The sequence below is a fragment of the Chanodichthys erythropterus genome, chromosome 12, assembly GCF_024489055.1.
Source record: "Chanodichthys erythropterus isolate Z2021 chromosome 12, ASM2448905v1, whole genome shotgun sequence".
NCBI classification, from domain to species: domain Eukaryota; kingdom Metazoa; phylum Chordata; class Actinopteri; order Cypriniformes; family Xenocyprididae; genus Chanodichthys; species Chanodichthys erythropterus.
The window spans coordinates 222,485-245,633 of NC_090232.1; the positions used below are offsets into that span (position 1 = coordinate 222,485).

At 40.0% G+C, this 23,149-nt stretch overlaps 1 pseudogene; it reads right to left on the minus strand.

Moving 5' to 3' along the window:
• Window positions 1-9,974: 9,974 nt before the first annotated feature.
• The window catches only part of LOC137033186 (integrin alpha-M-like), a 43,103-nt pseudogene continuing 29,928 nt past the window's right edge, over window positions 9,975-23,149 (minus strand).

Genomic DNA, 23,149 nt, shown 5'->3' on the forward strand with positions numbered 1-23,149 from the left:
TCGACACAATCCTCGACATAAAGGCAAAGGGGGAGGTGTTGCTGTAATTTATAGTAACATATTCAGAATCATTCAAAAGAATTTCAAATATAATTCCTTTGAAGTGATGGTGCTTTATGTAACATTATGTAAGTTGACATTTGTGCTGGCTACTGTATACAGGCCACCAGGGCACCATACTGACTTTATCAAAGAATTTGCTGAGTTTCTATCAGAGTTAGTACTGGCTGCGGATAAAGTCCTTGTTGTTGGTGATTTTAATATCCATGTAGATAATAATAAAGACGCATTTGGATTGGCATTTGCAGATATTTTAAACTCTATTGGAGTTAGACAACACGTGTCAGGACCCACTCATTGTCGTAATCATACCTTAGATCTAATACTGTTGCTGTTACGGTACAGAGACACGGAGGCAGAGGTATAAACAATCCAGGTGAGTTTATTAATAATAAGCAGAGCACTGGGTTATGGTAAGCAGATAATGAGTACTGGAGAGATGAAGGGAATATGATACTGTCCTGATAGTGTCTTGCAGATGCAGCAGAAGAGATGGGATGGTTGAAGCTGGCGGAGACACTCACACACACAGGCAGGTAATCACACAAGGAGGACGGGAGACGAAGGAGATGGAGGAGACGACAGGAGCAGGTAAGTATGGCGTTTGGAGTCCTTAAGGTTAGCATACGTAGGTAGTAGTGCAAACGAGACCGGACAGTGAGTGTGTGTGTGTGGAGAGTCTTTGTAGTGGTGTTGATTGCAGTGCTGATGAGTGGCAGGTGGTGGTGATTAGTACTCCGGTGATTGGGTACGTGGGTATGGCAGTGAGGTGGAACCTGACGTGTCTGTTACAGTTGCATGGAATTGATATTGATGCTGTTGAAATTCTACAGCAGAGCGATGATATATCAGATCATTATTTAGTCTTAATGATAGTGTATTAGTGTATAATACAATTAGCAAAGGCTACAAAACCATCACCCAGTCATAAATATTGTAGAACCATCACGTCTACCACTAAAGATTGCTTTATAAATAATCTCCCCGAGCAGTTTCATCGCCTTAGTATACCTGACAACTTAGAAGAACTCGATGCTGCAACAGAAACTATTGGCTCTCTCTTTTCCAGCACATTAGATGCAGTCGCTCCTTTACGTCTAAAGAAGATTAAGGAAACTAATCCAACGCCGTGGTATGATGAGCACACTCTGGCTCTAAAACGAGCTGTTAGAAAAGCTGAACGTAGTTGGAAGAAAACAAAACTAGAAGTTTTTCGCCTTTCGTGGAAAGAAAAAATGATTGAGTACAGAACGGCTATAAGAAATGCTAGATCTACTTATTTTTCAAATCTCTTAATAGAAAACAAACATAATCCTAGGTATTTATTTGACACAGTGGCTAAATTAACTAGAAACAGAGATTCAACTGCTGATGTTTCCATAGAGCACAGCAGTAATGACTTTATGAACTTCTTTACTTGCAAGATTGATAATATTAGAGAGAAAATTAAAAACATGCAACCATCTACAGTTTCGCTTCAGACAGTGCACTGTAGTGTCCCTGAGGTAAAACTAAAATCATTCACCGCTATAGGAGAGGAAGAATTATCTAAACTTATCAAATCATCAAAATCAACAACATGTATGTTAGACCCAATGCCGACTAAACTACTGAAAGAAATGCTTCCAGAGGTCGTAGGTCCACTTCTTGATATAATTAATTCATCCTTAACACTAGGATACGTGCCAAAAACCTTTAAGCAGGCTATTATTAAACCTCTTATTAAAAAACCACAACTAGATCCGAGAGATTTAGTAAATTACAGGCCAATCTCGAATCTACCTTTTCTGTCAAAGATACTAGAAAAGGCAGTTTCAACACAACTGTGCTCCTTTTTAGAAAGAAATGGAATCTGTGAGGATTTCCAGTCAGGATTTAGACCATACCATAGTACTGAGACTGCTCTCGTTAGAGTTACAAACGATCTACTCCTATCATCCGATCGTGGCTGTATTTCTCTATTAGTGTTATTAGATCTCAGTGCTGCTTTTGACACTATCGATCATAACATTCTTTTAAAAAGACTTGAAAACTATATTGGCATTAGTGGAATTGCTTTGGCATGGTTCAAATCGTACTTATCTGACCGTTATCAGTCTGTAGTAGTTAATGAAGAGATGTCGTATCGATCACAGGTTCAATATGGAGTACCACAAGGCTCAGTACTAGGACCGTTGCTTTTCACTCTGTACATGCTGCCCTTAGGAGAGATAATTAGGAAGCATGGTGTTAGTTTTCACTGCTACGCTGACGATACTCAGCTCTATATTTCCTCGCGCCCTGACGAAACCTACAAATTCACAAAACTAATAAAATGCATAGCTGACATTAAAAACTGGATGACAAGAAATTTCTTATTATTAAATTCAGAAAAAGCTGATATCCTAATCTTTGGACCAAAAACTTCCTCACGAAAAAACCTTGAATACTCTCTAACACTTGACGGGTGCTCCATTAAACCTTCGTCCTCAGTTAGGAACCTGGGTGTGCTCTTTGATACCAATCTTTCATTTGAAAGTCATGTTTCTAGTATCTGTAAAACCGCCTTTTTCCATCTAAAAAATATATCTAAATTACGGCATATGCTCTCAATGACAAATGCGGAACAGTTGGTTCATGCATTCATGACCTCAAGACTAGATTATTGTAACGCTCTACTGGGTGGTTGTTCTGCTCGGCTTTTAAACAGACTACAGTTGGTCCAAAATGTGGCAGCTAGAGTTCTTACTAGAACCAGAAAGTATGACCATATTAGCCCAGTTCTGTCAACATTACATTGGCTCCCTATTAAACATCGTATAGATTTTAAAATCTTGCTACTTACTTATAAAGCTCTAAATGGTTTAGCTCCCCAGTACCTAAGTGAGCTCTTAATGCATTATAGTCCTTCACGTTTATTGCGATCTCAGAATTCAGGCCAGCTGATAATACCCAGAATATCAAAATCAACTGAAGGGGGCAGATCCTTTTCCTATTTAGCACCTAAACTCTGGAACAATCTTCCTAGCATTGTTCGGGAAGCAGACACACTCTGTCAGTTTAAATCTAGACTAAAAACACATCTCTTTGCTCTTGCATACACATAACACATTATCAATACATTAAAATTTTTCAAATCCGTTAAAGGATTGTAACGCTGCAATAATTAGGTCGGCCGGAACCGAGAACATTTCCTATAACACTAGATATACCTGTGCATCAGAATAAGAATGGCATCTCCGCTAATATCTGTCTCTCTGCTTATCCTGAGGTTTGCCGGGTGCTGGATCCAGGCCGTATCCAGATCAGATGGAGTGGAAACAGGTCCAGCTGACATTGTCTACAGCAAGTAGAAAACAACTTCCATTTATATGTCTGTATAGCTTTCTCGTGGAAGGAGCTCTGGAGTGGAGTATGGTCTCGACAACCTCAGTTGGGAGACCGGATTCTATGAGCCTAGCCCCCTCAGAGGCCAGGCTCAGAGTTTTCACAACTCCAGGCGGGGGTAAATTATCATGCCGCCTGTTTGAGACAGAAAGCCCTATCTGATGGGGATCTCCATGGGGGAGCCGTCTAGAAGAGACACTAGGTCTGCAAATCAAACTCGGCTTGGCCAGAACGGGGCTATCAGTATGAGATAGACCCTCTCTAGGCGAACCCTCTCCAGAACTCCTGGGAACAGAGCGATCGGGGAAAATGTGGTATCCAACCCCAGAGGGGCTGGATTAGTCAGAGAGCACCACAGGGGGCAAAGAGATGTTCTTTAGAAGCAAATAGGTCAACTTCTGCAAGACTGAAGTTCTCAAATGAGCTCCACCTTAGGGTGGAGACAACACTCCCCGGGCCTCGGCCCCTGCCTCAACAGGATGTCTGAATCAACAGGATGTCTGCCCCCACATTTTGATGCCCCGGGATAAGTGCTGCTCTCAGGGAGAGGAGCTTCCCCTGGGCCCACAAGAGGATCCGATGGGCTAATCTGCCCCAGATAGCAAGGTGATGTTATAAATCTATCAGAATCATCATTTTGGTTGAGATTGAAAATTCAATGCTAAATAACATTGAATCAATGTTGAACTTTCAATGCTTTTCAGTGTTGAAAAAGACAACATTGAATCAACGTTGATTTTTGGTCAGCTTCATCAGTGGTGGAACTTAGACAATGTCAATCCATCTGTCCCCACATACAACACTTTATTCACATTAGCATTCATGCTCCTCATGACCCTTCCCTCTAGTCCCCAAAAAAAAAAAAAAAAACAAAAAAAAAAAAAATTCCAACTGAAGTGTAGATAAACTCCAACCAGTTGGAAGTCAGTGAGATGAAAAAGCTGGACATTATTAATTTAATAACGTTACAATCTTTCAACTTAAACACTAAATTCACAACTACTCAAACATCTCATCATCTGCATTTTAAGGATCCCGCGTCAGACGTTTTTCTGACGTCACGACGCACGAGCGTCTTCTCGGACTCAAAGGTAGGTGGAAATTTGTTTTACTCTATATATTAGATAATGCAGCATTTGAATGTGTGTTTTATAGTTCATTAATGTTGTTTGTGGACATGAATCCTAACAGAATCGTAATTAAAATGAATTCCTCCTTTACCCTGTATGCAGCGCGAGATATTTGAAATGCTGTGGGCGGGAAGTGCGCGTGGTGCGGGAGAAAACGCCAGAGGCTGTGAAGATTCCTGCATTATAATATTGAGTTAAGTTTTTAAATTAATATTTGTCTGTACTTTTATTTGTCTTTGACATGTTAGCTCTGATTTTCATGTATGTTTTCCCAAAAATGATGATCCAAATCTGTAAGTAAAGACATTGTGAGCTAACGTTACATTTGCCTAACTTGGTGTTTTGCTTCGACCAGGGAAAAATGTTACGATTTTTTTTAGTATCATGATCATGTTTTTTTTTTATAGTAGTAGTAGAAATAGTAGATTATAATAATAGTATTTGCACAACTAATTAATTGACCTGGCAAACAACTATCGACCACTAATTAGGGCTGTAAAAATGTTTCTCCCCTTAGGACCTAAAGCTTTTCAATGATGTTTGATGACTGAGGACACTTTACAATACATGGTAAGTAATTTCTATAAAAAACTGATATAGTTGTTAATAGATAATGAATTACTAATGTCCAAACCAGATGTTCATTAACTAACCTTTATGCCATCCCAGATTCATGTGACTTTTGTGTTTTGTTTTGCCTGTGTTCCCATGTTATTTTTTCAGAAAAAGTATAAATTTGTTTATTTTGTAGTCATTCTAGCAAAAGGCGATGAAACTGGTTTGTTTTATGTGCACAACTTTAGGATAACCTGGGTAGCGTTTCCCAAAAGCATCGTAAGCCTAACTTAATCTTACGATGCTTTTGGGAAACGCAGCCCAGACAGATGATTGTGAGGGTGACCTTGAGCAGCTCTTCATGGTGATGTTCATTATTCTGAAGGAGCTGGAGAACTTCATGAACCGCCTGCTAACCTTGGCATCGTGATCGAGGGAGAGAAAGTTTTGAATCAACTCACTTCAGTCACATCAGCTTGTGCCCTGCTTCTGGGTATGATATACATCAACCTATAATGGTTTATATTAAATAGTCATACATTTGAATTCAGCGTGTTTTAACTTGAACCTTTTTTTTTTTTAAATCATATTTCAAGTTTCACTTAATTTTGTAGTACATTGTAACAGTCACATTTCCAAATATATATGACCCACCTTCTGTCAGTCATACACTACATTGTGTAGTTCTAACTTCCTGTTGGTTTTTATTTTCTTTAGATGCCTTACAACAAGTGAAGGCTGAGAAAAGGAGTCCTCAAAGTTTGTATTTTCTGTTTCTGCAAAACTGGCTCCATTTATGCTCCTGATCAGCTTTCGGTCATTGCTTGTGGTGTTCGTCAGAGTATCAATTTAATAAGAACATACTTTTTGCATCAGAAGAGCTTCACTCCTTAAAGCTTCAAGTCCTGAACAGTGAACTGTGGTAGTGTTTCAGTCTGTAGTACTGTGTTTCTGTCTTTGTTGGTGAGTTTCCATTTGTATTTACTTAAAATTTACAGATACAGATTGCATTTGTTGTCACAGTTTTCCAGGCTCTTTCCAATGACTAAAATGCATGTTTGAGCTGTTTTAACTGAAAGTAACTTGCACTGACATCTTACAATTTGTCTGCGCTATTGGTTTGTCTCAAGATGAATGCCAATAATGTTTTTATTTTTTTTTTAATTACTGCTTAACCCCTTTCACAGACAAGGCTTAAATCTAGTCCCAGACTAAAATGTATGTCTGAGCAGTTTTAACTGAAAACATATCTTAAAATATGTCACTGCCATTGTTTTGTCTCAAGATAAACAATTTTCTAAGGCATGTCTCTAAAATCTACTTAAATAATTGAACAAGGTCTGATCCTGGCTTAGCCTAAGCTAGGTCTGTGAAACCAGGTCTATTTGTTTTAGTCACCATGAAATGCCATTTTTACAGCCACTTGTTTTTCCTGAATGTGATGTTAATTCCCGTTCAAACTGTGTGTGGTTATAAATGAATACATTTGTATGTAAACTGAAGGAGGTTGTGAATTTCTCATTAAAACCATATTTACTGCTGCCCTTACATTGTCTCTGATTGAAATTAGAATGTTGCTGTACATAAAGCAAGATTGATTTGATATTGTTTCCACGTTAATTCAATGTTAAATAGGTGATTTAACTAAGGTTGAAAAAACATTGGTATTGCAACCATGTTGATCTATTTTTCATCATTGAAATAACATTATTTCAGGGTGCAAACCTGATGAAAAATCAACTTAAAATTCAACGTTGATCAACATTGATTCAACGTTATTTTGGTTAAGGCATTAACATTGATTCAACGTTGAATCAATGTTGGTCTGCTATCTGGGTCACAACTGGAGAGACCTCAGACCCCCTGATGGTTGATATAAGAGACCACCGACATCTGTGTGAACCAACACATAGTGGTCCCTCAGGTCTGGGAGGAAGTATTTGAGTACTCAAAATACCGCCATCATTTCCAGATGATTTATGTGCCAGGAAAGTAGATGGTCCTCCCAAAGACCCTGAGCCGAGCGACCACTCATGATCGCCCCCCAGCCTGTGAGGGAAGCATCCGTCGTTAGCAGTACACGACAACAAGGAGCCCCCAACACAGGTCCCTGTGACAGGAACCAAGGCTTCTTTCACATGACTAAGGCACAAAGGCATTGCTGCGTGACCTTAATCATGCGAAAAGAATTTCCCCTCTGAGAAAATCCCTTGGTCCTGAGCCACCACTGTAAGGGTCTCATGTGCATCAGGCCAAAAGGTATCATGTTGGACGCAGCTGCCGTCAGACCCAACAGTCTCTGAAACTTTTTTGCAGTGTGTGACTGGCTTATTTCACCCCATTCACGGCTGAGAGAGTGGAATTCACCAGAGCAGGAGACAGACGTGCCTGCATCGTGATGGAATCCCAGACTACCTCTAGATAGTTGGTAGTTTAAGCTGGAAGAAGCACACTCTTCTTGGCATTAAGTCTCAGCCCTAGCCTTCTGATGTGAGACAGAACAACATCTCGATGTTGGACTGCCATGTGCTCAAACTAAGCTAAATTCAACCAATTGTTGATATAATTCAACACGCGAATGCCCTGGAGTCTCAGAGGAGCCAGAGCTGCATCCACGCATTTTGTGAAGGTGCGGGGTGAAAGAGCTAGGCAGAAAGGAAGAACCCTGTATTGATAAGCTTCGCCCCGAAAGCAAATCTGAGGAACCTCCTGTGTTGAGGATGGATGGATACATGAAAGTACTCTCCAACCCTCTTTGGAACAAAGTACAGACTGTAAAACCATGACAGCTTGCTGGGAGGAGAAACCCTTCTATAGCTCCTTTTTGCAAGAGCGTCAGAACTATGTGTTCCAATATCAGGGACTGAAAGTGGTCCAATTGGGGCGGGTGAGACCCGAATTCTGTAACCCTTTTCTATTGTGAGCAGTACCCATTGAGAAATACTTGGAAGTTTCTATTCTACCAGAAATCTACTAAGGGAACCAGTCTCTCAAGACTGGCCTCTGGTGTTTTTTTTTTGTTTTGTTTTTTTTTAGCATTTGACTCGGTGCCCTGAAGCGGCGAACCGGCAGGGAACAACCGAATCAAATGTCGACCTGCCCTCCTCAGAGGGTCAGTGGAGACCGCTGCGCCCTGAAGCACACGAGGTGGCAGGGTTGGCAGAACGGCCCCCTGAGGGCACCGAGGAGGGGCGGATACCATATAGTGTGGTAAAGAACCCTCTTTGGAAGGGGGCTACCCTCAAATGTCCCACACCACTGGCGTCAGGACCTCTTTGAAGCCTTCTTGGTGATAACAGTTCACAGATCTGTTTTACCCCACAAAGACTTCCGCTTCAACTGTCAGCTGTCCCTGTCCCCAAGCTTTCTGTGGGGGAGCATGGGTGGCGACACTTTTTTTTTTTGGATGAATGGTCAGACCAGTGCCCTGAACACGGCGAACCAGCAGGGAACAACTGAACTGACACTCTATGACCCTCCCCTTCTTGGAGGATCACTGGAAACCGCTGCGCCCTGAAGCACACGAGGTGGCAGGGTTAGCAGACCGGACTCTTTTCTTTTAAATTCCTCTGAATGTAATTGTATTCAATATTTCATTTAATCCTCAAATTAAATGCAGCCAGAAACAAACAGTCAAAAATGACAGGCTGAATATATTAGAATACAAAAAGAATTATAGCTCATAATAGTTTGCAAGATATTATAGGATATGTGTTGTTTTCTTTTTTAATAAATCTGCAAAAATGTCAACAATTCTGTGTTTTTCTGTCAATATGGGGTGCTGTGTGTACATGCGACTACGCAGCGTCGATGTTCCCATGAAAGGGAACCTTTGTTGTAAAGTTTTATTGCCTGGACCTGCTGGCTACGCCAGGGTCTTGAGTGTTCTCGTCTCGAGCTTTGCCTGTACAATTTCAGACCAGGACAGGCATTTGTGAGTATGGCGTAGTGTGCATCTCATTCCACAAAGCATCATTATCGAGTTCTCTCAAAAGGGAATGTCTCGGGTTATGACTATGACCCTTGTTCCCTGAGAAGGGAATGAGACTCTGCATCCCTTTGCCATAATTGCTCAATGCCTGGGAGTGGCTTGCTTCAGCCTATCAAAGCTGATGCTACTGTGTCGCCAGCTTCCCTTTGTAGCTTCTGTGTTATACCGTAACACGTCACGAGGTGATGCAGCACCAATCAGCATTGGACTAGTTACACATGTACTTCACAGGTGTGGATGCTAATATAGTTTTCATAATAGTTATTGTTATGGCTTTCATCCACTGGTGTGGACACTAATATATTTATCATTATAGTTATCATTATAGATTTTGTCCACTGGTGTAGGTGCTAATATAATTGCCATTATAGTTATCGTTATAGTTATCGTTATAGCTTTCATCTACTGGTGATGACAATAATATAGTTTTCATTATAGTTATAATTTTTGGTGTGAACAGGCCTTTGTAGATGTTCATCATTCTGATATGTACCATATTCACATTTGTAAATGACTTGTAGAAGGTGGCACATGTTCAGTTTAATTTATATTTGTACATTTTGCATTTCACATTCTCTGTTGATTAACTTCCAGAAAGATGGTTCACTCATATTACTATGAATGGGAGAAAGTGCAATGCTCAATATGGCGGAATAATTCCTGCCTTCTGAAGAAAAGCCACTCGCTGATTGGTAGTCATCGCATCGCTGCAGCTGCCCTTAGAAGCTCTGGTTGCTATAGAAACAGTCCGTGTTCTGAGATGCGCACTTAGGACTGCGCATGTGCAATCCGCTTAAGTCGTGACGTAAGGAACGCCGTTTCCGGGTCAAAGCCTCGACTCATTTCACTTGAGAATGCCATCGACGGCCGTTTATGAGCGCTATTTATTCATATTAAACATCAATCATTTAAAAAAGTTAAACATTTTAAATTCTTACAGTCTACACAACAGTCTCCGTGCTCACAGCATCACAGATATTTATATTTTAATGATTTATAAAAGATGAATCATTGTCTGGCCATCTGGAATTTTGATATGGAGATAAAGGTTGTAATTATATATTTTTTGTAGTATTACACCACATCGTGTATGTATATTAGCACCATTTGTTGTTTTCTTGTGGTATGAGATTTACCCGTTTGGACCCGGAAGCGCTGCCACGTGACGTCAGACTTAACAACCGGATAGCTTGGTCCAGCCTGAAAAATGCAGTTTTTTGTCATGGTTTTAGCTTTTAGAAACAAAATTTATGAGACGGTTGTTGTCAGATTTCATCTGTAATTTTAAATATGATATTTATGAGCTTGGCAAACAGTTTTGGAGAATTTGAATGTTTCCCCATTCAAAGAGATAGGAGCTGCACTTGCATGCCTTAGTTTCAAAGATGGCCGCCGAGTGAATGACTGTCTTAAAGGGACTTTGCTTAAAGATGTGTGTTTTTATGTTACTGTAATCTATGTAGTGAGGATATGTAATTAGTTTAAATAAATATAAAGCATTTTGATAATTATTTTTCATGTATGTCTTGTAATAGTGCCAAAAACATCAGTCTAACAATAAACAGACATCAATGTCACGTATAAAACTCATTTATTTGTATTATAATTGAACATTAATTTCTCTTCTTTTAAAAATATTAATATTCAGAATAACATGATGAGGACCAGCTATTACAACACAAGCTGAAGATCATTAATCTAAACATACTGAACACACAATGAGCCTCAAGAAAACATTATCACACAACCAGTGGCCTGTTGCACAAAGCCGGTTTCAGTTGCTACCCAGGTAAGTTCAAGATTAGTTTGAGCAAACTCTGTTTTTTTCGAGCTTATGAAGGTGGATTGGTTTTTAGCGGGTTTCATTGCTATGGTAACTTACGCTACACGGCTAACCTGCTCTGGAGCAGGTTTTATTCCGAGTTAGAGATCACAAACCCAAACCAGCTGTGAGTAAAGTGACACGTATCTGATGCAATAAAGCCACTCCCCCTGTATCTCCCGCTCCAAATTAAAGCAGTTTATAATGAAAACTGTTTAGAGACATTTGCTGTTAATTATTCATTATATTTATATTAAATAAATTAGAATTATGAATAATTCACGACAAATTCATATAATTAGGCCTATTATATTAATTGACAATATTAAACTTTGCTTTTAAATTAAAATAAACATAATACATGTATAATATATAAAGCTTTTCAACATATTAAGCTTACATGTATTCTTTTGAGCTCTTTGTGAAACTATATTAATTATTTGGTCTATTTGTTTGATTCACATGCACTGATTGAGTCAGATATTTTCTTTCAGCTGCCTTCTCATGCTTTCACTGCATCAGTGTTTATTCCTGCTTTTTGTAAATGCGTTTAATTTTATATTTTTCATAACGATCTCTTAATCTTAGGAAGAGACATGAATTGCGCGGCTCTGTCGCGAGAAGTGAATCAAACGGACGTTCTCCTTGTTCCGTGTGATTGGCTGTTTGCAGCACGTGTCACACTTTCAGGTGCACGCGCTTTGCAAACTCTGGATTAATCCTGAGTTGACAGAGAAAGTTTATACTAAGCGTTGTGCAACAGTTGAGCCTGATATAAACCAGGTTGGATTTATCTGGATTTGTCCAAATAACTCCAAACCTACTCTGAAACTCAGAGTTTGTTCAACTAGCTTCATGCAACAGGCCAAAAATCATTAACAATGAAAGAATCTTCAGTTCCTTCCAAACAAACATCTTCACCTTCATTTACTTTTGTTGTGCTGAAAATAAAAGCCGCTTTTCCACCATCGGGCTGAATGGTTCTCATTTCGTAACCGTTCCATTCCTTGCCGATACAGGCCAGCTGGTACAGTTACGGTTTCATTTTCCACTGTGCGGCTGATATAACGGCTGCTCTTTGGAATGTCATACAAAAGCATCAGCCATTGCTTTGGTAACGCAAAGGTTTACAGACGAAATGAGAAGTAAATAACAGCTGCGTTATGGAGGATGATCAGATATTTCAATTACTTTTATTATTAATTTATGTTTACATCGTTCAAATAGAGTGATTAGCCAGATAAACTGGTAGCCAAGCAACAGACAAGTGACCAATCCTGAGTAGCATCATCAATTCACGGATTCTACCAGCACGATTCAGGTTAGACAACCGTGCCGAGAATTCCAGGCCAAGGTGGTGGAAAAGCAGCTAGATGTGGATTTATTCTTCAGCGTTTGGCAGTTTAGAACTGGGATTCGTCTCTGTCACTTTATTCTCTTTCTCTGTGCTGTTGTTCTCACTGACTCCTCCGTTTTCTTTACCATTCGTGTTAATGAGAGGAGAGTCTTCAACCGAAGTTATGTTTTCATTCCCTGAGGGAAACTCGTCAGGGCGCGTTCGTTTAAAAAAACCACACTACACAAACACAAACACACAAACAGGTTGGCTTGAGAATTTGAGAGGTGAATGATGACATCAAGTGTGACGTGATTTGATTGGTTCCTACCTTCACCAGCAGGATCAATAAGATAATGAGCAGGATGAACCCGCCCCCTGCGCCAGTGCAGACGATCAGCTTTTTACTGGGTGGAACGACAAACTCCGCACTCACTTTAGTCTGAGAGGAACAGAGAGAAACTATCCAGCTTCCAGTGTTGATCATCATTAAATGATGGATGAAGGAATGAAATGTGTGTACCTGTGATTTGTGAGGGTCGTCCTGCAGAATGAAGAAGAAATAGTTATAAATATGACAGTGTCTGTGTCTGTAATACTGGAACAGTGACGTCAGTCATGAACTCAAGAGCTGCAGGTCTGTGGTGTGAATTCAGACTGACACTGACGATCACACACAGCTGCTCGTCTGTAGATGGCACCAATTATGGCAAAGCTACAGCTTTCATTCGCTCACCTTCAGGCCGGTTGACGTCTGGTTGTAGCGGCTTCTGTTGAAGTGGAGCTCGGCGCTGATGTCGAATCCCAAATCCTTTCTGAACTCGCTGAAAGAGTATTTCTACAGCAGAAGAAACAGAGTCTGATTTCAGAGTTATTCGGTCTTAAACTCGTTTGTTTGTCTGTGTTCGTCACTCACGCTCTCGTATTCCTTCACGTTCTGGAGAGCTGCGTCTGCCGTCAGGATGAAGTGAACTTCTGAAAATTTCTGCAGATCAAACTGATCACACTCAAACTTCCCGCAGTGACCGTCCTGAAACATCAACACAACACTGAGAACTGAAACACTGACACCAATAAACCAGAGAATCAAATGAACTAAACAGAGATGAAATCTGTGTGTTTGAACACCAAACTTTTATTTTAAATCATCTCTTTTGTGTTCAGCAGAAGAACTGCATGTCATTCAACAGGTTTGAATGGCATGCGAGTGAGTAAATGATGACAGAATGATCATGTTTTGGGTGAACGATCTCTTTAACAGCAGGTGTGAATGGGTCTATGATCTCTTACCTGTGGTTTGGTGAATTCGCACGGCACTGAAGAGTTCTGTAGAGAAGAACAGAAGATGTTCATTCAGCAAAACACATGCTGGTTTGAAGGTATGATCTGATGAACGAGTGACACACCTTCATGCTGAAGTTCTGAGAGGTTAAAATCACATGTGTGGTCTGACAGGGCAGGATGAGTTTGAGCGACACCGGCAGACCTTTGAAACCCAGATTCTCCACCTGTGAACACAAACACACAGCAATCTGATCACGTCAAGCCCATATTTACCTCATGATGACACATGAAGTTCACGACACAATGAAGCTGCAGATGTGTGTTTGACTCTCTGACCTTGTAGATGATGTTGAGAGGTTTTGGACCTCTGTCCTCCAGAGAGAAGTTCAGATACCTCACAGAGTCTTCAGCCACTCTGACAAACACACAATATATTACAACTGATAATGGTAATAACACTGTGTGTGTTTACGATAAAGTCATTAAAACAGAAAGTGAGGAAGAGGAAGTCAGAACAGAGAAAGACATGTAGATGTTGAGTTTTCAATCTTTCAGACATGAAGAGAAACACAGAAGAGAGATATTAAATAAATGCCGCTCACAGACTGATCGCCAGATCAACGGCGAACTGAACCGGGATGCTCCTCCTCACCACCGTATCGCTGATGTTTCCATTATTATCACTGTGAACAAACAAACAGAACTGACTCAATGAACATGAAATGCAGTAAAGTCTTTTTTAATCGCGAGCCCAAATCTCTGCTGATCATTACTGATATGAAACAGCGCTGAAAACAAACACATCTGTCAAGTTCAGCCTCACTCACCTGTTAGCGGTGATCATCATCTCCATCCTATCAGCCCAGTCGTAATCCCGTTTCACACGAAAGATTGCCAGAAAATTAGTCTAGAACACAATAGAAATCACAGATGTTTGTAGCAAGGCCAAGAGAATGATTGAAATAAAATTAACCTCATTATCATCGCTCACATATTATATGTGACCTCTAGCAGGTAAAGACAGAATGGTCAGTTTTGGGGTGAGCGGTCTGTCCCTTTAAGAGTAGTGAGCTGAAACATCCGTTATTCTTCTGAGAATCTTTGCACATCACAGAAAATTTCCCAGTGTTAAATTAACACTGCTAAGGGTTTATATGAGTCCACACTGTTATACTGTAGTGTTTAAGTTTAAGAGGTAATTAAGTGATTAATTAAGTAATGATTGAGCATTATTGAAGACACCTAATAATAACAAGCAGAATCACTGAAGAAAAGAGAAACTACAGCGGACTTCATCCACAGTCTTAGATAAAATCAACTGAAGATAAGAGTCCAGTTTCCCAGACAGAGATTAAGCCTAGTCCTAGAATAAAATGGCCTTTTAAACCAGATTAACAGAAATCATCTCAGGTTATGACTATAACCATAGTTCCCTGAGAGAGGGAACGAGAGACTGCGTCCCGAAGGGGGCGCTATGGGAACGCCCTCAGTGTGAATGCGTCTGATGCACGTGTGTCAACTAGTCCAATGGCGAGAGTGAACATCACCAGCGGGTGACATCATGACCGGGAAAGGATAAATACACATCTGGAAAGACCAGCTTTAGCTTAAATTGCAAATCGAAGCAAATCGATCACAGGGATGCAGGGAGTATGGCAATGCAACGCAAGCGAATTCTACTAGGAGTATGGCGGTCTCCAAGGCCTTGTTGTTGGGGGTTTTCCTTGGACAGGCATTTTGGAAATGTGGCATTTTGGGATATCGTTCCCATAGCGCCCCCTTCGGGACGCAGTGTCTCGTTACCTCTCTCAGGGAACTATGGTTATAGTCATAACCTGAGAAGTTCTCCTTCAAGGGAACTCGCACTGCGTCCCAAGGGGGTGCTATGGGAACAATATCACAAAACGCCATATTACAAAATTGCCTGTCCAAGGAAAACCCCCAACAACAAGGCCTTGGAGACCACCATACTCCTAGTAGAATTAGCTCTGACAGACATTGGATACTGCTGACAAGAGACCTCATAAGCAAGTGATATAGTTTTAACTATCCACTTGCTAACCATTTGTATGGAGGCAGGGAGACCCCTAATTGCGCGGTCCAAAACAAACAAATAGTTGATCTGACGTTCTATGCTCACACCGGACACACAAGATTTAACTTTTCCTGTTCTGGATCTGAGAACAGAGGACAGAAAGCTTGCAGCACTATAGGCCGTGGAATATTGGTCAGAACCTTAGGTATATAACCCGGTAGGGTAAAGGAACACTTTGACCATCCCTGGTGCACACTCAAGGCACGTAGGGCATACAGATAGGACCTGAAGGTCTCCTACTCTTTTTAGGGGAGAAACGGCAAGGAGGAAAACAGTTTTCAATGTCAGAAATTTTTCAGAGACAGAATCAAGCGACTTCCAACACAAAGGCCAACTCCCAAGCAGGAACCCTAGTGCATGTTGCAGGCCTCATTCTCAGAGTGCCACGAAGGAAACGATACCTCAAAGGGTTATACCCCACAATTGTACCATCCACAGGGACATGGTATGCAGAAATACGAGGATAGCCCTGATGAAAGCGATTTTGCAAGACCTCCAGTACTATACCAATTGGGCAATTAACTGGATCTAGCTGTCGCACATCACACCAAGAAGTGAAAAGTTTCCACTTCAGGGCCTATAGTTTCCTCACAGACCTTCTCCAGGTCTGTTCCTGGCTGATGGAATGACCTACAATGCTCTATCCGAGCAGCTGAGTCTTTAGCCATTTTCAAAAAAATGCTAAAGACATATCTTTTTCGTCAACACTTGACCCAGTAATAGTAGCACTTACTTTTTATTTATCTATCTTAATCTTCTTTTTTTAAATTTCTATTCTTTTTCCATCTATTTGTGTATTAAAAAAAATCCTTGCTATGAGCACTTTACTAACGAAACTGTGACTTCACACAGCACTTACATACTGTTGTACATTGATTTGATTGCTTCTACTATTCTCATTTGTAAGTCGCTTTGGAGAAAAGCATCTGCTAAATGACTAAATGTAAATGTAAATTATGGTCTCCACAACCTCGGTTGAGAGACCAGATACTATGAGTTGGGCCCCATCAGGGGCCAAACCCACAGGTTCAATACTTCTGGGCTGGGTGAAAAATCAAGCCTGTCGCCTGATCAGAATCTCAGAGGGAGAGCCGTCGAGGAGAGACACAAGGTCCAAGAACCATATCCAACTTGGCCAGTAAGGCGAATTTTGTCCAGAATTCCTGGGAGCAGAACAATTGGGGAAAAAACATAGACATAGCCTCAGCCATGTCTGTACCATGGCATCCATTCCAAGTCCACTCCCACGTGGCCATAAATCTCCCATATGAGCTTCACCACTTTGAGGTGAAGTCTCCATTCCCCAGGCCTCAGCCACTGTCTCACGATGACCTCTCAGGTCTGGGAGGAAGAACTTCAACGCATTGAAGACCACCATCATCTCCAGGCAATTATGTGCCACGAAAGATGATGACTCCTACACAGCCCTTGAGCTGAGCAGCCTTCCATTACCACTCCCCAGCCTGTGAGAGAAACATCTATCATGAGAGTGACTCAATGATATTAAGCTCCTAGCACAGGTCCCTGTGACAGTAACCAACTTTTCTTCCATATAACTAAGGCGCGGAGACACCACCATGTGACCTTGATCATACGAAGTGGGTTCCCCCTCAGGGAAAAACCCTTGGTCCTGAGCCACCACTGTAAGGGTCTCATGTATAGCAGGCCAAAAGGTATCACCATTGGACGCAGCTGCCATCAGACCCAACAGTTTTAGAAAACTGTTTTACAGTGAGTGACTGGCCTAGTTTTATCTCCTGTGTGACTGAAAAGATTGCAGCAATACGGGTGGGCGACAGAACGGCCCGCAGCATCACTGAATCCATACCACGCCCAGGAAGGTGGTTCTCTGTAATGGAGAAAGCACACTCTTCTTGGCGTTCAGCCACAACCCCACTTTTTCATATGAGCAAGAACGACATCTCGATGTCATCTAATCCGTTCAGAATGCGTATGCCCTTCAGCCTGAGCGAAGCCAGAGATGCATCTACGCATTTCATGAACATGTGGGGTGATAGAGCTAGACCAAATGGAAGAACCTAATATTGGTATACTTCGCCCCTGAAAGCAAACCTGAGGAACTTCCTATGCTGCGGAAGGATGGAGACATGGAAGTATAGATCCTTTACAACTATCATGACAAACCAGTCCTCGGATCTGGTTTAGCATCAACATTTTGAAACTAAGTCTTCTGACTGAATGATTCAAATGATTAAAGGTGCCCTAGAATTAAAAATTTAATTTACCTCGGCATAGTTAAATAATTACAGTTCTGTAGATGGAAATACAGTGAGTCTCAAACTCCATTGTTTCCTCCTTCTTATGTAAATTTGATTTTTGCAAAAGACCTCTGAAGAACAAGCGAATCTCAACATAACACTGACTGTGACTCAACAGTTGGGATCATTAATATGTACGCCCCCAACTTTTGCATATGCCAGCCCATGTTCAAAGCATTAGAGTTACGTTAATTCATGCATGTGTGCTCTTTCTGGTTAAATGCATAATTTATTTTAAACAAAATATTGTCGATATTGTTTATTTCACCAACGAATGTAGTAACAGTTACTGAATTAATCGCAGTTTTGAACAAATCAATTGAATCCAAGATTAAATGACTTGCTCATGACCTACTGAAAGATTTAGTTTCTGATTTAAAAGTATAATTTAATTTTTTTTTTCCAATTCAAAGTTCTATATTGAAAATGTTATTTTAAAAACACCAATTCATATTTTATTTATGCCACTGTAACTGCAGTGTAAATGCACACGTCACCTCTGAGCTGCATTAAACAGTCTGTGTAAATACATCTAAATGCCAGTTCTGAGCCACTGCTGCAGCGCAAAAATGGATGAAGTTGATACCAAATTCATTTGATAACAGCATTTGAACTGAAGTAATTGATTAAATTTAATAATTTTACATAAAGTATGAGACATACCTTTAATAAGGTTAAAAGACTTTGCCCTTATAAATGTAAAAAAAAGACATTGGAAGTATGAAATGTAAGGAATATGGGTATATTTTTAATTTCTCTCCCTGCCCTGTGACTGTATGTGATAATTCAGCTCCTCATGCTGACAGAGATGTGAAACTAAATGTTTCTGGATGTTTGTGTTTCATTACATGAGGAAAGTTACTACAGCAATGCAGGAAACATGTTTTGTGTGTCTTACCGTGGTGCCGCTGCGGTACACTGGTAGATTGATACTGCAGGTGGTTCTGTTCATAGCTCCACTGTCACGATCACCACAGCTGCTTCGAGTCTGGCTGGGCTGTTTGTTGAACACACACACATTTATAAAGTCCTTAAAATGCCAAATCACACTGCACCGACAGACAATGACCAATGAGGACAATCTCCAGATTACAGTGCGTCACTTTTCAGACATTCCATGACCCACATGACATGACAACACACTGATTCACCAAAACTCACAGTGTCAGTAGCTGTTGGTCGTGCAGTGTGAATAGACCTTAAAACACCACAACATCATTTATTTAGACTTATAATCAGATATTCAGAAACTTATTTATCTTCGATTCTTTGACCTATATCTTTATTAATTTAAATATATATAAATTAATCAGAATATCTCTGATTGTAGAATTGGCACCATTTTAGTTTATAAATTGAATCTGAAACTTAATTCAGAATGACACACAACTCTGTGTAATAGTGTTTTACTGGAAATTAAATATTTTTTGCAGTATTTGCAGGTTATATATTAGAGGGTTAGTTCACCCAAAAATTAAATTTTCTCTTCCTCATGTCGTTCCACACCCGTAAGACCTTCGTTCATCTTCAGAACACAAATTAAGATATCTTTGATGAAATCTGAGGGTTTGTGAAACACACATAGGCAGCAACATCATAGTAACTTTTGAGGTCCAGAAAGGTATTAAAGACCATTAAAATAGTCATATGCAGTTGACGCAGAGAGCACAGCGCAGGCTTCCGTGTTCTGTGTCCGAATGCACCTGATTATTGGCCGGCTCCTGCGTCGTGCTGCTCACATGTTCAGTTTCGGCCAATACTGAGCTGACATTTGGACGCAAACCGGGAAGCCTTCACTGCGTTCATTATGTCAACTGCATATGACACGAGTTCAAATTGTTAAATTAAGTCGTTATTTTCATTTTGTTTTTGCACACAAAAAGTATTCTTGTCACTTCATAACACTGAGGTTGAACTACTGTAGTCAAGTTGATTTTAATGATATCTTCAGTACCTCTCTGGACCTCAAAAGGTACTACGACGTTGCTGACTATATGTGGATCAAAAACCCTTGGATTTCATCAAAAATATCTTAATTTGTGTTCTGAAGATGAACGAAGATCTTATGGGTGTGGAACGACATGAGGGTGAGTAATAAATGACAGAATTTACCTTTTTGGGTGAACTAACCCTATAATATATTAAAAAGTGTCAAGACTTATTTTGAACTGCTTTTTTTTTTTTTACACAAACGCTTCACTTCGTAAGGCCTTTATTAACCCCCAGAGCCGTATGTTTATGATGGATGGATGTGGCTGGAGACACTTTTTTCAGCTCATACTCATTGATCCTGTTCACTGCCATTATAAAGCTCGGATGCGTCAGGATATTCATTAATATTTTTCTCTTTTTAATCAGAAAGAAGAAAGTCCTATACATAGCATATACATATACAAGCTTTGAGTAATTTTCATTTGAAAGTGAACTAATCCTTTAAGTGTATCTTTTATTAGTTAATTTGTGTACTATCAACCCACTCCTGTACATCCTCATCAGTCGGTCTCTTCTCTGTGAACTGTAAAGCTGCAAGATGCATGATATAACAACAGATGGCAGTAAGATGATGCTGTGCTGCTTTAATGCATTGCAGGTTAGTCAGAATGGAAAACAGAATGTGCTACACCACTACTTGCTGGAAAAGTAGTTAGCTATTGGAAAAGCTACACTGTTTTTAAAGGAACTGACCTACTGTCAAGCTACTGAAAAATGTAGTTAGCTTCATTACATGTAGCTAACAGCTAGCTACTCCCCAACACTGTGCTCTCAAAAAGGATGTTAATTAATAAAAAAAAAATTGTGCTATGGCTATTTTAACACGTTTTGTCTCATTCTGACTTGATCATGTGTAAAAAGAAAGAGAGAAACAATGTGTTCAACACAACATGTGTTAACTATCATCCAATCACATTGCTGCTATGTCACTCCGCAAGCCGTTAAGCAAGTTCATGCCTCTTCATCGGTGGATGACTTCATTTTTTTCATTTTGACACATTCATTGTGTTAATGATTTTAAATGTGTCAGGAAGGTGATCTGCTGTTAACAAGCAGAATCAAAGGAGAAAAATCACAATTTCATCAGGGTCAGGGTTTGCTTTAGTTGGGCTCTTGACTCTTGGCTCTAGATTTTGTTTGGGCTGCTGTAACTGAGTTATAACAGCCAGACAAGCAAAGAGAAAAGATGATCAGGTGGTGTTGGTTATGTTTTCACATAATCATTATTTGATCTGAATCACTGAACTCATTTAGAGCCCAATCTCTGAGTTAGATTTACATTATTGATTACAGCAGAACTGTGATTCTACAGCAGACGATCAACTTTATCAATATAATCTAAAGGATTTCTCAAAAGGTGTTCTGATCAAAAAATAATGATAAATAAATAAATATTTCTTTTAGGCACACACAGACATCAAGAATCAGCCTGTGAATCTCAACAACTGTGACAAGCAACTTATTCTGATAAGGTATATTCTGGTATATAATTTCAGCTCTTAAACAAAATGGTGTCAGTATCCATCTCAAGTAAATTCAGTATTGATTCATTCCGTTGTAAGAATCAATAGTTATTAATTTAGTTAATTTATCTATATATCAGCACTGGAGTAAACAGTGATGCCATCATCCAGCTCAGTTCAGTTACATACAATGGTGTCAATGCAGGCAGATCAAAACACAGTTGGGGACACTTGACATTTGATATTCAACCAAGAAACCTAAAGCCGACAGCAGCAAGGAACCCATACTCCATCAGGTTTAGATTATATTGAAGAAGCTGATCTTCAGCTGTAGAATCACAGTTCTGCTGTAATCAATAATGTAAATCTAACTCAGAGATTGGGCTCTAAATGAGTTCAGTGATTCAGATCAAATAATGATCATGTGAAAACATAACCAACACCACCTGATCATCTTTTCTCTTTGCTTGTTTGGCTGTTATAACTCAGTTACAGCAGCCCAAACAAAATCTAATATTAAAAGTCAAGGATCAAGAGTAACTAAAGCAAACACTGATCTCCATTAACGGACATGCCTAATGTGCGACTCCTGTATGTCACTGTAGCCGCTTTGCATTCATTACAATAGTCACCCATCAAAACTTTATTAGCAACACTGGTTTTCTTTATCCCACTGAGAGATGTAGTTTGTGTATCCTATGTTCATGATTGGGTGTTTTGAGCCGCCGTTCAGTCTGTATTTCACAGCGGCACAATGATAAACAGCTTGGGATGGTGGTTCTCAACCGCGGGCAGTGGCCCACTAGGGGGCCTCAGTGATCCCCCAAGGGGACCATTAGATAACTTAAAATTAATTTAAATATTTTAATAAAATTCATAAAAAAATTTTAATATGTTAAATTTAAAAATTTTACAAAGCATGACCACTCTTGTATGTATTCTGTGGTTGTTTCGGACTGATATAGAGGTATATTTCAGTTGATGCTTTGATTTTAATGCCAAAACCATTTTCAGAAGGTTTGTTTAGTTCTTGACAGTCCTTAGTTTGACGTGTGGATAGCTGTACCTTAACGGTGTCAAATTTTGAGAGCGAGAGGCCTTCTGGGTAGTGCAGCACTATGCTGGTGTTGAAGGAGTCGTCACCTGGGTTGGCCAGCGATACAAGGACAGTGAAATGAGCTTGATTCACCACCAGTAACGTGTCGTTCCTGCAGAACAAACCAAACACAAAATCTCATGCTTAATTAAAAAACAAGACCTTATGAAGGATGACAATATTCAGAAGCATTTAAAATCATATTTCACATTAAAATCATGTCAGATTTATTTGTTGATTGTTTCTCACGTAAAACTGAAGTTCAGCTTCAGATCGGACACACAGCTGTTGTTTGAATTACAGTTCCTTTGAAACGGCACCTAGTCACATACAAAACAGAAACTTTTATAGAGATTTTGAATGTTCCAGGAACTTTATACAGTGAATCTGAAAGATCTTAATAGTTGACTGATATTGATCTGATATTTCTGAGCAGAGAGAGACATGAATTTAACAAGCCTATAGTGTATAAATAGAGATGTCTGAAGCTCAGCTCACCTCGACATACTCCTTCGTCCTGCTGTGGATGTCAAGAATAGCCATGGAGCTTTCAGAAAACATCTTGGTTTGTGAGAAATTAATTTGTATCTTCAGAGGAGACACTGTGTCGGTAGTGCAGCTCTAAAACAAACACAACGTTTGCTGTCAAACCGAAGCTGCCATGATTGGCTGAATCTGTG